Source organism: Rattus rattus, chromosome 10 (assembly GCF_011064425.1).
Source record: "Rattus rattus isolate New Zealand chromosome 10, Rrattus_CSIRO_v1, whole genome shotgun sequence".
NCBI classification, from domain to species: domain Eukaryota; kingdom Metazoa; phylum Chordata; class Mammalia; order Rodentia; family Muridae; genus Rattus; species Rattus rattus.
The window spans coordinates 19,065,811-19,081,262 of NC_046163.1; positions in this window are offsets into that span (position 1 = coordinate 19,065,811).

Here is a 15,452-nt window from a genome sequence, read left to right on the forward strand (position 1 = left end):
AACCTACTTTCCAAGCATCTGCTATCGATTGCCATATCATAGCTCTTTCTTTTAAGCATCTTCTTAGAGTATAAGGTTAATGACGGCGATGCCGTAGCCTGGACACACTTTATGGAACACAAAGGTACAAAGAAAATATCTATGACCATGGACTTCACCCAAATGCTAGTCAGCCATATTGTAAGTAGTATTGCTTGTTTGCAAAACAGTTATAGGGAGCTGTGAGTGACTCTTGGAGAACGTTGTCAGGATCACGCAGCTCAGCCCCAGCTCAGTCCATTGTGAGCCCCGAAGCATTGCCATATTAAGAAGACCGGCCCCATCACTATAAATAGTATCAGTCTGCAGTAATTTGTACCATCTCCTTGGATATGATCCCTTATGCTTAAATGAATGTATGCCCCCATAATGATTATTTTATTTAAAATATTTAAACACGTGTATCTGTATCCCTATGCTCTTTGGTCTCAAAACATCAAAAACACATTTTTAAAATATTCATTGGTTTTGCTAATTTGAGGACCTTCAAACCCAGTTTTTAATTCCCTCCGCTGATCTTGACATTCAGTGCGCACTTCAAATCGGTAGCATATGATATTTAATTGGTAGATGATGTTTGATGAGTGTCTGACACAGCGAGACCATATAAAGGTCTGAGGAGTATACGTTATATATGGATCTGACATAAAAGATTTAACAGTATAACCAGCTTTTAATTTTTTTAGTAAGTAAACTGCAAACGTTTATAGTTGTTCATTTTCATTGTGTGTCTGTGCGTAGTCATTTGGGTATGTTGCGTGTGCGTGCGTGCGTGCGTGTGCGTGCGTGCGTGTGTGTGTGTGTGTGTGTGTGTGTGTGTGTGTGTGTGTGTGTGTGTGTGTATGTGTGTTGGGGGATGGAGTGAGAGGAAGGGATGCAGAGGGAGGGATGCAGAGGGTGGGACAACTGAAGAGTAATACACATACACACTGATATTTTTGAGACAGAATTTGTCACTGGGTTGGAACTAGCCAAATAGGCTGGCTAAGCCAACAAAGCCCTGGCATCTTCGCCTCCCTAGTTTCAGGATCACAGTCCTGCCATCGAATATGCAGTTTTCAGGTTGATGATTTTATGTGTGCATTTATGAGGCAGGATGTGATGTTTTACTACACGTATATAGTATAATAGTCTGTGGTTTGGTTTTAACTCGTTTCCTGAGTGTGCTTCATTGAGAAGCAGATGTTAAGAGGACATTAACAACACAGGAGACTTAGTCAGTTCAGCTGGGGCTGCAGAGACTGCTCGGCAGTGAAGCGCCCTTGCTGTTCTTACAGAGGACTTTGGTTCAGTTCCCAGCACCCACGTGGTACTTCCTGCCCTCTATAACTCCAGTCCCTAGAGATAGAACAGCTTCTTCTGAAGAGGTGGATGGACATCAGGCATGCGTGTGGTGCACATACACACATGAAGGCAAAACACTCACACACATAAAATAAATAAATCTTTTAAAAGTAAAAAAGGGAGGAGCTAAAAGACATGACCATTTGAGATGCAAATAGAAAAGCTTGCAGCTCCCTGCCCCGCACCCATAGCTGGTGTGGTATCATGCGGTCTCCAACGGACTGGAACCATGTTTCTGCCACCATGTTTTCCTCTTGGCCTTGCTCCACAGGGTACCTGAAGCTTTCCTTGATGGACATCATATACTTCTGGTATTTCTAAGACCATACTTTGTCATACAAAAAAAAAAGAATTAAAAAAAAGGAAGGTCATAGGATGAATGACACTCAAGGATATTGAACTGGCTGATTTTATGTGTCAATTTGACACAAGCTATGCCTCCAAGAGATCCATCCGTAGGGCATTTTCTCAATTAATGATCAATGTGGGAGGGCCCAGTCCGCTGTGGGTGGTGTCATCCCTGGGTTGGTGGTCCTGGGTTCTATAAGAAAGCAGGCTGAACAAGTCATGGGAAGTAAGCCAGTAAGTAACATCTCTCCATGGCCTCTGCATCAGCTCCTGCCTTGAGGTTCGTGTCCTGCTTGGGTTTCTGTCCTGACTTCCTTCAATGATGGACTGTGATATGGAGGTATAAGCTGAATAAACCCTTTCTTCCCCAACTTACTTTTGGCCATGGTGGGTTTTGTTTGTTTGTTTGTTTTGTTTTGTTTTTGTTTTCAGCACTTAAGAGTTTAGCAACACTAAGACAGTTGTTGTTTGGCCTCTATAAGCACATGCATGCACATGTACTCCCTACATGATCATGTACATGTACATATCTAGTCTATTTAATGAAGATATCCTATGAAAGTGTTTCGGTTTAGAAACTCCATTTTGAGTAATCACATACCTGACAACCTCAATGAATCTCTGGCTCCCACCCCATGGAAGGAGAGAACCAATACCTACCAGCAGGTTGTCCTCTAATCTTCACATCACACATGAAACACACATCATACATACATACATACATACATACATGCCTTTAAAAGGAAAAAGAAAGTGAAGAGACAACCTATACCATGGGATAAATTTGCCAACTATTCAGCTGACGTATGAATAACTACAGTGTATAAGAAACTCATTATAAAATAACAGCAGAAGGAGCCAAATCCATCCAATGGAAAAAAGATAGCATTTTCAGCAAATGGTGCTGGTTCAACTGGAGGTCAACATGTAGAAGAATGCAGATCGATCCATGCTTATCACCCTGTACAAAGCTTAAGTCCAAGTGGATCAAGGACCTCCACATCAAACCAGACACACTCAAACTAATAGAAGAAAAAGTAAGCATCTCAACACATGGGCACTGGAAAAATTTCCTGAACAAAACACCAATGGCTTATGCTCTAAGATCAAGAATCGACAAATGGGATCTCATAAAACTGCAAAGCTTCTGTAAGGCAAAGGACACTGTGGTTAGACAAACGGCAACCAACAGATTGGGAAAAGATCTTTACCAATCCTACAACAGATAGAGGGCTTATATCCAAATATACAAAGAACTGAAGAAGTTAGACAGCAAGGAGACAAATAACCCTATTAAAAAATGGGGTTCAGAGCTAAACAGAGAATTCACAGCTGAGGAATGCCGAATGGCTGAGAAACACCTAAAGAAATGTTCAACATCGTTAGTCATAAGGGAAATGCAAATCAAAACAACCCTGAGATTTCACCTCACACCAGTGAGAATGGCTAAGATCAAAAACTCAGGTGACAGCAAATGCTGGCGAGGATGTGGAGAAAGGGGAACACTCCTCCATTGTTGGTGGGATTGCAGACTGGTACAACCATTCTGGAAATCAGTCTGGAGGTTCCTCAGAAAATTGGACATTGAACTGCCTGAGGATCCAGCTATACCTCTCCTGGGCATATACCCAAAAGATGCCCCAACATATAAAAAAGACACGTGCTCCACTATGTTCATCGCTGCCTTATTTATAATAGCCAGAAGCTGGAAAGAACCCAGATGCCCTTCAACAGAGGAATGGATACAGAAAATGTGGTACATCTACACAATGGAATATTACTCAGCTATCAAAAACAATGACTTTATGAAATTCAGAGGCAAATGGTTGAACTGGAAAATATCATCCTGAGTGAGCTAACCCAATCACAGAAAGACATACATGGTATGTACTCATTGATAAGTGGCTATTAGCCCAAATGCTTGAGTTACCCTAGATGCCTAGAACAAATGAAACTCAAGACGGATGATCAAAATGTGAGTGCAGATCGCTCATGAGAGACACAGCCAGAATACAGCAAATACAGAGGCGTATGCCAGCAGGAAACCACTGAACTGAGAACGGGACCCCTGTTGAAGGAATCAGAGAAAGAACTGGAAGAGCTTGAAGGAGCTCGTGACCCCATATGTACAGCAATGCCAACCAACCAGAGCTTCCAGGGACTAAGCCACTACCCAAAGACTATACATGGACTGACCCTGGACTCTGACCTCGTAGGTTGCAATGAATACCCTAGTAAGAGCACCAGTGGAAGGGGAAGCCCTGGGTCCTGCTAAGACTGAACCCCTAGTGAACTAGACTGTTGGGGAGAGGGCAGCAAGGGGGGGAGGGTTGGGAGGGGAACACCCATAAGGAAGGGGAGGGGGGAGGGGGATGTTTGCCCGGAAACCGGGAAAGGGAATAACATTCGAAATGTATATAAGAAATACTCAAGTTAATAATAATAAAAAAAAATTTATAGTATAATAATGGGAACATAAAAAAAAAAAATAACAGCAGCAATAAAAAAAAAACTCCAATTTAAAAATGAAATACGGAGATTCCCTGCCCAGCCAGAGATGCCCTCACATCTTCCGGTGCCCACCTGTGCTGGGACAAGAGCCCCAGAGCTGGACCCCACTCCCACACAGCCTATACCCAAGTTGCAGCTCACGTCCCCGGATATTCTGACACATCCAGCTTCACAGGTGAGACCCTAAACCCCGCCCCAAAACCCGGCTTACTGGGACCCCTAGGACCCAGGGAAGCAGATTCCCTGCTCCGCCACCAGAGACCCAAGCACCTTCCATTCCTGCCTGAGCCAGAAGCAGAGACCTGGCGCTGGACCTAAACCCAAATAGCCCACACCCCAGGTTCAGCTCGACTCCCCAAGTATTCTGACACTTTCAGGACCACAGAATCACAGGCTCACAGGAAGGACAGGCTCCAGTCAGAGACAGGGAGGCCAGATAACACCAGAGATAACCAGGTGGCAAGAGGCAAGTGCAAGAACACAAGCAACAGAAACCAATTTGACTTGGCAACGTCAGAACCCTGTTCTCCCACCGCAGTAAGTCCTGGAGACCCCGACACACCTATAAAGCAAGAATCAGATCTAAACTCTCATTCCATGATGATGATAGAGGACTTTAAGAAGGACATAAATAACTGCCTTAAAGAAATACAGGAGAACACAATCAAACAGGTGAAGGAACTGAACAAAATGGTCCAGGATCCAAAAATGGAAATTGAATCATTAAAGGAAACTCAAAAGGAGACAGCCCTTGAGATGGAAAACCTAGTAAAGAAAACAGGAGTCACAGATATAAGCATCACCAACAGATACAAGGGACAGAAGAATCTCAGTGGCAGAAGATAGAATAGAGGACATCGACACAACAGTTCAAGGAAAATTCAGACAGCAAAAAAGTTCCTATGTCAAAACAGTCAAGAAATCCAGGACACAATGAAAAGATTGAACCTGAGGAAAATAGGTATAGAAGAGTAGATTTCTAAAAAAAAATGTTACTAAGGCTCAAAGCACACATTGGGAGTTGAACAACCATCTACTCAATGATAACTTGGTCAAGGAAGAAATAAAGAAAGAAATTAAAGACCTTTTTAGAATGAAATGAAAATTTCATTTCAAGGAAAATGGAGGCACAACATATCCAAAATTATGAGACAAAATGAAAGCAGTGCTAAGAGGAAAACTCATAGCTCTGAGTGCCTCCATAAAGAAATTGGAGAGAGCATACACTAGCAGCTTAACAGCTCATGTGAAAGCTCTAGAACAAAAAGAAGCAAATATGCCCAAGAGGAGTAGAAGGCAAGAAATAATCAAACTCAGGACTGAAGTCAACCAAGTAAAAACAAAAAGAACTATACAAAGAATCAAAACTAGGAGCTGGTTCTTTGAGAAAATCAACAAGATAGATAAACCCTTAGCCAGACTAACCAGAGGGCACAGAGACAGCATCCAAATTAAGAAAATCAGGAATGCAAAGGGAGTCATAACAACAGAAACTGAGGATATTCAAAAAATCATCAGATCCTACTACAAAAGCCTATGTTCAACAGAACCGGAAGACATGGAGGAATAGGATCTAATACCAATACTCCTCAAACTATTCTATAAAATAGAAACAGAAGGAGCACTACCCAATTCCTTCTATGAAGCCACAGTTACACTGATACCCAAACCACACAAAAATCCAACTAAGAAAGAGTACTACAGACCAATTTTCCTTATGAATATTGATGCAAAAATAATAAAATTCTCACAATCCAAATCCAAGAACACATCAAAATGATCATCGACCGTGATCATGGAGGCTTCATTCCAGGGATGCAGGGATGGTTCAATATATGGAGATTCATCAATGTAATCCACTATATAAACAAATGCAAAGGAAAAAAACACATGACCATCTCATTAGATGTTGAAAAAGACCTTGAGAAAATACAACACCCATCAATGTTAAAAGTATTAGAGAGATAAGGAATTCAAGGGGCATACCTAAATAAAATAAAAGCAATATACAACAAACCAATAGCCAACATCAAACCAAATAGAGAAAAACTCAGAGCAATCTCAAAACCAGGAACAAAACAAGGCTGCCCCTCTCTCCCTACCTACTCAGTATAGTACTGGAAGTTCTAGCCAGAGCAATTAGACAACAAAAAGGGATCAAAGGGATGTGAATTGAGAGGGAGGAAGTCAAGACATCCCTACTTGCAGATGATATGATAGTATACTTAAATGACCCCAAAAATTCTACCACAGAGCTCCTAGAGCTGATAAACAACTTCAGCAAAGTGGCTGGATATCAAATTAATTCAAACAAATCAATAACCTTTCTCTACTCAAAGGATAAAAGAACTGAGAAAGAAATTAGGGAAACAACACCCTTCACAATAGTCACAAATAATATAAAATATCTTGGTGTGACTCTAACCAAGTAAGTGAAAGATTTGTAAGAACTTCAAATTCCTGAAGAATGAAATCGAAGAAGACCTCAGAAGATGGAAAGATCTCCCCATGCTCATGGACTGGCAGGATGAATATTGTAAAAATGGCCATTGTACCAAAAGCAATCTAGAGATTCAATGCAATCCCTATCAAAGTTCTTCATAGAGTTAGAAGGAGCAATTCTCAAATTCATTTGGAATAACAAAAAACCTAGGATAGCAAAAACTATTTTCAACAATAAAAGAACTTCTTGGGGAATCACCATCCCTGACCACAAGCTATACTATCGTACAACAGATAGAGGCCTTATATCCAAAATATACAAAGAACTCAAGAAGTTAGACCACAGGGAGACAAATAACCCTATTAAAAAATGAGGTTCAGAGCTAAACAAAGAATTCACAGCTGAGGATTGCCGAATGGCTGAGAAACACCTAAAGAAATGTTCAACATCCTTAGTCATCAGGAAAATGCAAATCAAAACAACCCTGAGATTCTACCTCACACCAGTCAGCATGACTAAGATCAAAAACTCAGGTGACAAAAGATCCTGGCTAGGATGTGAAGAAAGAGGAACACTCCTTCATTGTTGGTGGGATTGCGTACTGGTACAAACATTCTGGAAATCAGTCTGGAGGTTCCTCAGAAAATTGGACATAGTACTACCTGAGGACCCAGCTATACTACTCCTGGGCATATACCCAAAAGATGCTCCAACATATAACAAAGACACATGCTCCACTATGTTCATAGGAGCCTTATTTATAATAGCCAGAAGCTGGAAAGAACTCAGATGTCCTTCAACAGAGAAATGGATACAGAAAATATAGCACATTTATACAATGGAATAAAACTGAACTATTAAAAACAATGATTTCATGAAATTCTTAGGCAAATTGATGGAACTAGAAAATATCATCCTGAGTGAGATAACCCAGTAACAAAATACACACATAGTATGCACTCACTGATAAGTGGATATTAGCCCAAAAGCTCGGAATATCCAAGACACAATCCACAGACCACTTGAAACTCAAGAAGAAGGATGACCAACATTCAGATGCTTCAGTCCTTTGAAGGGGGAATAAAAACTTTCACAGGAGAATATTTGGAGACACATTTTGGAGCAGAGACTGAAGGAAAGGCCATCCAGAGACTGCCCCACCTGGGGATCCAGCCCATATACATACAGCCATCAAACTCAGACAATATTGCTGATGCCAAGAAGGGCATGTTGAGAGGAGACTGATATATGATATAGCTGTCTCCTGAGAGGCTGTGACAGAGCCTGACAAATACAGGGAGGCAGATGCTTGTAGCCAATCACTGAACTGGGAACAGGGTTCCCAACAGAAGAGTTAAAGGATTAAAGGAGCTGAAGGGGTTTGCAACCCCAAAAGAACAACAATACCAACAAACTAGAGCTCCCAGGGACTAAACCACCATCCAAAGAGTACACATGGACAGACCCATTACTCCAGCTGCATATGTAGCAGACAATGGCCTTGTTGGGCACCAATGGGAGGAGAAGCCTCACTCCTGCCAAGGCTCCATGCCCCAGTGTAGGAGAATGTCAGGGAGGGGAGGCAGGAAGCAGGGTGGATGAGTGGGGGCAACACCCTCAAAGAAGCAGGGGGAGGGAGGTTGAGATAGGAAGTTTATGGACAAGAATCTGGAAAAGGGAATAACATTTGAAATATAACTTAAAAAAATTATCCAATAAAAAAAAGCATCAAGGAGCAAAAAATTAAAAATTGTACCTTAAAAACTAAACCATTATAACAGAAAATTTGTTGCAAATTTTATAAACCTTTAAATTTACTAAAAGGTGTTTTTTTAACTTTGAAAAGAAGATATGAAATGAACATCCCTGAAAGGCTGCTGTGTTGAAAACTTGGTCTCCAGTTAGTAGAATCAATTGTTGAGAGGTGATCAGATCCTGAGAATTACGTCTTATCCCAGATCCCTGCCTCTGATCACCAGCAAACACGAGGTGAGCAGTTCTGCTTCACTGGCCCCCATGTGCCTGATAATCTACCTCATCACAGCGTATGGCCCTAGGGCTAAGCTACTGTGACTTCAAGTTCAGGGACCGTGAACCAAAACAAATCTATCTTCTTTCAAGTACATAACCTAAGTCTGATGCTTCAGTATTCCACACTTGGATAAACACAATCTGCCGACTTTGTGAAAAATGGGTTTGTATCCGGCTGTATTTGGTTCAAAAATCTATCAAGGTTTCTCAAAACTTAATCTCCACTTATTCAATCATAATCTTCTTTTAATTAGGAAAATCTAAACCCACCCAACATGCGAACACCCAGCTACACGCTTGCATCCAACTGCTGCCCTTGGCTTTGTCAGTTGTATTAGGTGATGTCTGAACTCCCTCATGCTTGGAGTAAAGCCCCCTCTGTTCTCACTCCTTCATATGTCCGAACACTCATTCACCTGGTTCTTCAGTTGCTTTATACCTATTAATTCTAAAGTCATTATGTCCTCTAGAGGAGAATACAGAAGCCATTCTAATCACAGGGCAAATGCTAAATTGAACATGACTCTGAGATAATGCAGGTAAAACAAGACCAAAACAAGGAGAAATGGAGATATGTTTACTTCAGTCTATGTGAGCTCCTCCATGTAACCTCCATGTTTCAGCCAAGGTTCCTCTCTCACATCAATCTATATGCTACCCTCTACCATCTTCCCCCAACTCCCAATTCATAAAACCCTTCCCTTGTGCCTTCTGAATCAAACAGTACATCTGTATTAAAAAATCTCTTTTGTCTACCTTTTCTCTAATGTTTTCTCATTTTTTTCATACCCTTTTGGGGACACAACTTCCTGTATAGCCCTCTTATGTTATAACGCTTTTCTGGCATAGTCCAGACATCCTCAGTCCAGGTGATGAATAAGAGTCCTTCTTGCTCCTCACTGTTACTTCCAGAGTTTTCACCTATGTCCTCCATAAGAAGCACCCTTTTTTTTTGAATCTCCTGTTACCAGACCCATCCATCTACTTCTATACATTCATCAGTCAGACCTTTATCACTGTACCAAAAGTCCTTAAAACTAGGCAGAGCATTCCTTTTCAAGGAAGGAACATTCTTATAATCCCAGCAGTCAGGAGGTAGAGGAAGAAGGGTTAGAAATTCAAAGACAGCTTCAGCTAAACAACAATTTCAACAGCAACCTATGACATATTACCCTGTCTCAAGAGTCTTACCTATTACTTTAGGGACTGAAAATCCATGACCATGTGACCTTCTGGTTATGACATCATGTTGGAAGCCTGATCCAGACCAATTACTGGGTAAGACAGAATCCAGAAAATGAGTAGAGATTGAACTTGATTTTTTTATAATTGTCATTTCTCTGTGAAGTATCCCCGAGTCCTACTAATGGGCAGGGCCCCCTAGTGGCCTGATAACATTATAGAAAGCCCTAATTCCCCAAGTCAACACGCTGAAGACCAAGATTCTGACACATGAAGACTGTGGGGGAGACCACAGCCCAATCGATGCAACCCCTCTTGAGTCTGGTTAGTCTATATAATTTCTTGATAGTTTTCGATGCTGCCTCGGTGTAGAACTCACTAACATTCCCTTATTTTAACAGTGATTTCCATCTGCACGGGTGTTTCTGAAGTTATTGTCTCATGTTCCACATTGCCTCGTCCACTCTTACCACATCTGTCACACCTGCTTCCATAGCACCAGAATCTGATTGCACATTCACAACCTTCTGATCTGAATCCACTCTTTGATGTTCTCACTTCCGTTTTATGTAGTTTAAATTAGTCATTCGCCATCATAGTTTCTTTCCATTTACCTTCAAGTCCATACCATTAATCTACATAACCGACTGCCATGAACTACACCTCTGGACTCTACACAGTGCTCCTGTCTCTGAAGATGGCTGGTAAACCATTTCGGAAGCACACCAGCCTGCCTGACTCCAAATTCCAGACCATGAGCCCCACATCGGCACACAATTCTGCTATTTACTCTCCATTTCTTGGACATCTATTCATCTTCCAGAGAGTTACTTGATACAATACCTGGCCCCAAACTTCGGAAACCCATTTCCTATTTCACAGTGGCAATGTCAGCACTGAGAAGAGAACTTGAACACACTCCCAACTCTGCCAACTTTCACCTTCACAGTTTGCTGGAATTACTAAAGATGAACTCCCTCATGCCAGGAGATAGGTGGGGACAACCCAATATACTTCTGCACATGAACTATGTCACCTGGTATGGATCAGTCCTTTGTACCTTTTAAAACACTTCAGAGAACCTCACTGTCAGTTTCAATCGTCTCACTGTGTCTTCTCTCCTCTTTACAGCTAACTCACAAAAGTCTTGCCCAAAGTCTCCCTTGCTCTAGGTCCTCTCTCTCACTCTCTGTTACAAATGGTCATTCAGACATTCATCTTATGTCACCTTTAGGAAGCGCTCATGACTTCTGTTTTGAAGCCTTTTCCTGAAAACACCTCCTCCTCCTGTTCTCCGTCTCCCAGCAGTGGCTCCTTTCAAGCACGTGCACTCAGGGTTTGGTCTTCACACCACATTTTCTCGCTCTCTGCTCTCACGAGTAGCAGAAAGCCATTAGTTTTCCAGTCTTTGACCCAGACACACACTGACTCACACATCATATCTTTGCTTTGTCTTCCTGCAGTTTCTCTCAGGATTCTAACGAGCTTCTGCTATTTAACATACATCAGCAGAAGCCCCTGGCACGTCAAAACAGCTTCTCCATAGCTTTCCCCCCCCCATCTCTGTTAATAGCATGCTATCCTAAAATTTTAAGCTAAAAATAAAAAATTGGTCAACCATCCATTCTTCTGTCCAACTATCGCCATTTCTTTTTTTTTTTAATTTATTTTTTAAGATTTTATTTTATTGTATATGAGTACACTGTAGCTACCTTCAGACACACCAGAAGAGGGCATTGGATCCCATTACAGATGGTTGTGAGCCACCATGTGGTTGCCTCAGGAAGAGCAGTCGGTGCTCTTAACCACTGAGCCATCTCTCCAGCCCCCACTATCGCCATTTCTAACTGTACACTTTTCTGGCAACATTTCAGTGGGCTGAAGACAGAACAAAATCAGGTAGAAAGCACTTCTAGCTCCACGTATTATATCTGGAATTTCTTGAAGTGGAAATTTCTGGTGTCTTTGGAGATTCTGTTGTGTCATGTGATATTTTTCGGGAAACTGTATCATGAGAGGATGTTTTGCTAGAGCAGACACTTGAGAGGACACGTGACGTTTGGAAAGAGTGAATGACACTCTTGCATGGCTGTACTCTGCAACGCTTGGCTGGTCTTCACTAATCTTCGCTTGTCCTGACTTCGTAGAGGGAAAAGCACCAAAGAGCTTCTTGTGGTATTCGGGCTGCTTCCTGCTTCTGAGGACTCCTGCCAATTTGGCGGAGGCTCCTGGCTTCTTCTTCTGGAGCTGCTGCTACTGATGTGTGTGTGTGTGTGTGTGTGTGTGTGTGTGTGTGTGTGTGTGTGTGTGTGTGTGTGTTTGGACAGAACTGCTGATATCCTGACAAGGAATACTGCTGTCAAACCCCCCAAAAAAACTGCTTCTAAACAGGTCCAAATCATCCTTGTTTTATTAACCATTTTTCTCCCATATCTTTGGTTGGTGGGCCAGAAGGGAGATGGAAGCATTTGAAGACCCTTATTAAAGTAGTTTTTGAAAAATCTAAGCCTACAATTTCTTTGCATTTTTTTTTGCACTGGGTAATTTTGAATGCCTCTTCTAGTTCAATAATAATTATTAATAATAATAATTAATAATGATAATACAGAAATCTTTAGTAAAAGGTGAAAGATAAGTAAAATATGAAGGACTACATCAGCTGTCATGCCAACGTGGGGGAGAGAAATCTGACAAGGCCCCATTTCTAGACAAAAAGCTACAGGAACAGGAGATTAACAGCTGCGAAATGAGGCAGACTCTGTCTTAACTAAGGATACGCTCCCCATAGACTATCCAGTCTCAAAGAGTCAGACATAAACACACACACACACACACACACACACACACACACACACACACACACACACACGTATACACACATGCACATATGTCATCTAAAGGCACTTGGCAGGTTATAAATCTATATACATGTCATAATAATAAAGAATAATGGGCCATTAATTTGAGAGTGGGGACACAGAAAGAGTTGGAGAAGAAGGAGGGGGAACTAGATATAAATACATTACTCAGTAAGAGATCCTCAAAAATTAAAAATATTAAGTTGCATACATTGCAAACCCCAGTAAATCCTTGTGAGTTAGGGTTTACCCCTTGTTGTCTAGAACGCTGGGATTTATTCCTTTCATCTGTTTCATACTGTCCATTATAGGACTGAATTCCATCTCCCACACTCTTCCCGGTCACCAGTGCCCAGTCTTCTATTCTGCTAAGAAATCAGCTCCTCACGGTGCTGTGTGCGGCTCTTGCTACCCCACCTAAGCTCCACAATGGGTCATGCTCCCACCCCTGCCCAGAGAATACTGGATCCGCTGATGAAAAAACCTTCCCTGCATTACAGCCCCAACTACAAAGAGAAATTGTGACATCTGTCCTTCTGTGCTTGGCTTTTTCATTTACAATGGTGTCTTCTAGTTCCACTTATGCTGTTGTGTTATCTGTTCACCCACTGATAGGCATTTATCACTCATACCCCATCTATGACCGATCAACAAATCCTATCGCTTCTATTTTCCAAGTCTATCTAGAATCCAACCTCTTTCATCAGCCTCAATCAAGTCAGAGTAGTTTCTGCTAAAACACAAGCCCCATATCATGTAACGTCTCTGTTCAAACTATTCCGTATGTCCCTGTTTCAATTTTGGAACAGGGTCAGGTTCGGATTTTGGTCTACGCCACCTCACAGTGTCTGGCCACTGTTAGCTTTTGGTCTTAGCTCATTGTATCTCCCTCTTGCTTATTGTTCTCTGTCCATATTGCCCTTCTTAGTGTTCCTCAAATACATCAAGGACATACCCATCGTGATACACTACAAACTGGCCAAATGCATAGCAGCCACAATCTGTGGAATCTACTGCGTGATCCTGTTTTGTTCTTGGTTTTGCTTGCCTGAGCCTTGGACCCAGAGTCTGCCTATGCTGTCTATGCAAATGACCCACCTCTGAGCTACAGCTGCAGCCCCAGTAACGTGATCTATTCTCGGAAAGCCATTGTAGACATGATTAAGTTAGGAATACCAGCTCACTGCTCTCAGAGAGACACTGATTTTGGTAGAACACATTGTGTTATGAAAATGTCCTACCACCAAGCCACACGTGGAGCCCTGACTTTCTGGTTTCACCAAGTTTATTGTCACTTGACAGCAGCCAAAGGAAACTCATTTTAACATCTCTTGCCATTTCCTGTTCCTAGCATTTTCCTGTACTAGGCACATATAATGCTAGCCCCCGTATCTCCTTCAAGTCTTTGATCAAATAGAATCTCAGAGAGGCATCCCCTTATGACTCTGTGCAGAATCCAGCATGTGCCTTCACGTATGTGCACACACGTTCCTGCAATCACCATCTCTACTAACTTTTATATCATTATTATTTTCTAACATTCGATGTATTTTTGCAGCTTGCTACAACTAAATTGTGACCTTCAGGCAAACAGGTATATTTTTCTATTGTACTCCCTCTCTATTACAGGCATATAAAACAGTATCTCTCACAGGGCAAAAGTCTGAAACTGCTTGTTGGACAATCTGATTGGTTTGGGCTATTTACAGCAATTCCACAGTGGCAATAATTTGTTGTCTGGCTTTGAAACTCTATTTGTGATCTATTTTAATAATGCATGCAAATGTTCAGTCATAAATATCTTGGTCTAACATCACATAAAGAAGGTCCGAACTGGGGCTGGAGAGGCTAAAGCACGACGTTCTCTTATAGAGGAGCCAAGTTCAGTTCCCAGAACCCACATCAGGTGGCTCACAATTATCTGTAACTCCAGCTTCAGAGGATCCAACACCCTCCCCAAGCACCTGTATTCTTGTGTGTGTGTGTGTGTGTGTGTGTGTGTGTGTTATTAGACATACACCATTAAAGTCATAAATTCTTTCTCTTCCATATGACTATCCTCAACCTAAGTTGGTCTCTATTTCTACCATCCTCCGTGAAATCAACAACCCGCCCACTAGTCCCTCTCTTCTCGCTCCGGGCCCATACAACTTGGGGGTGACTAACCTGAAACTTTACCAGGCATCTGGTTCTAACTTCAGGGCACTCGCTTGTGCGCGCGCACACACACACACACACACACACACACACACACACACACACACACACACATTGAAAATAAATAATTGTTTTCAAGGTGAAATAAAGACACAAGGTCTAAAAGTCAACTGTGCTGTATAGTAGGACTAAAGTCCAGGGAACCAATCCCCTTAGGAATTTTGTAAGGAACAGTCTGGACTTCTTCACAAGCAACATCTTTGGGGCAGTGCCCAGGTGTCAGGATAATTTTAGAAAAACAAAAAAACGAAGGAGTTGGATTCAAAAGCTGCCTTGGACTATTTTTTTTTACCCATATATTCAAAAACTTGAGAAAGAAGGTTATTTTATTTTTATATTTTTGTGATCAAACATAAATGTTTCTCTGCATCATGTGTCATACACTAATTACTTTCCCATGACCTAAAACAGTCCCAGCTGTTGTATGCCACACATGTCACCGGATAGGATCATTTTGGAAGCTGTCAGGTTTTATGCTG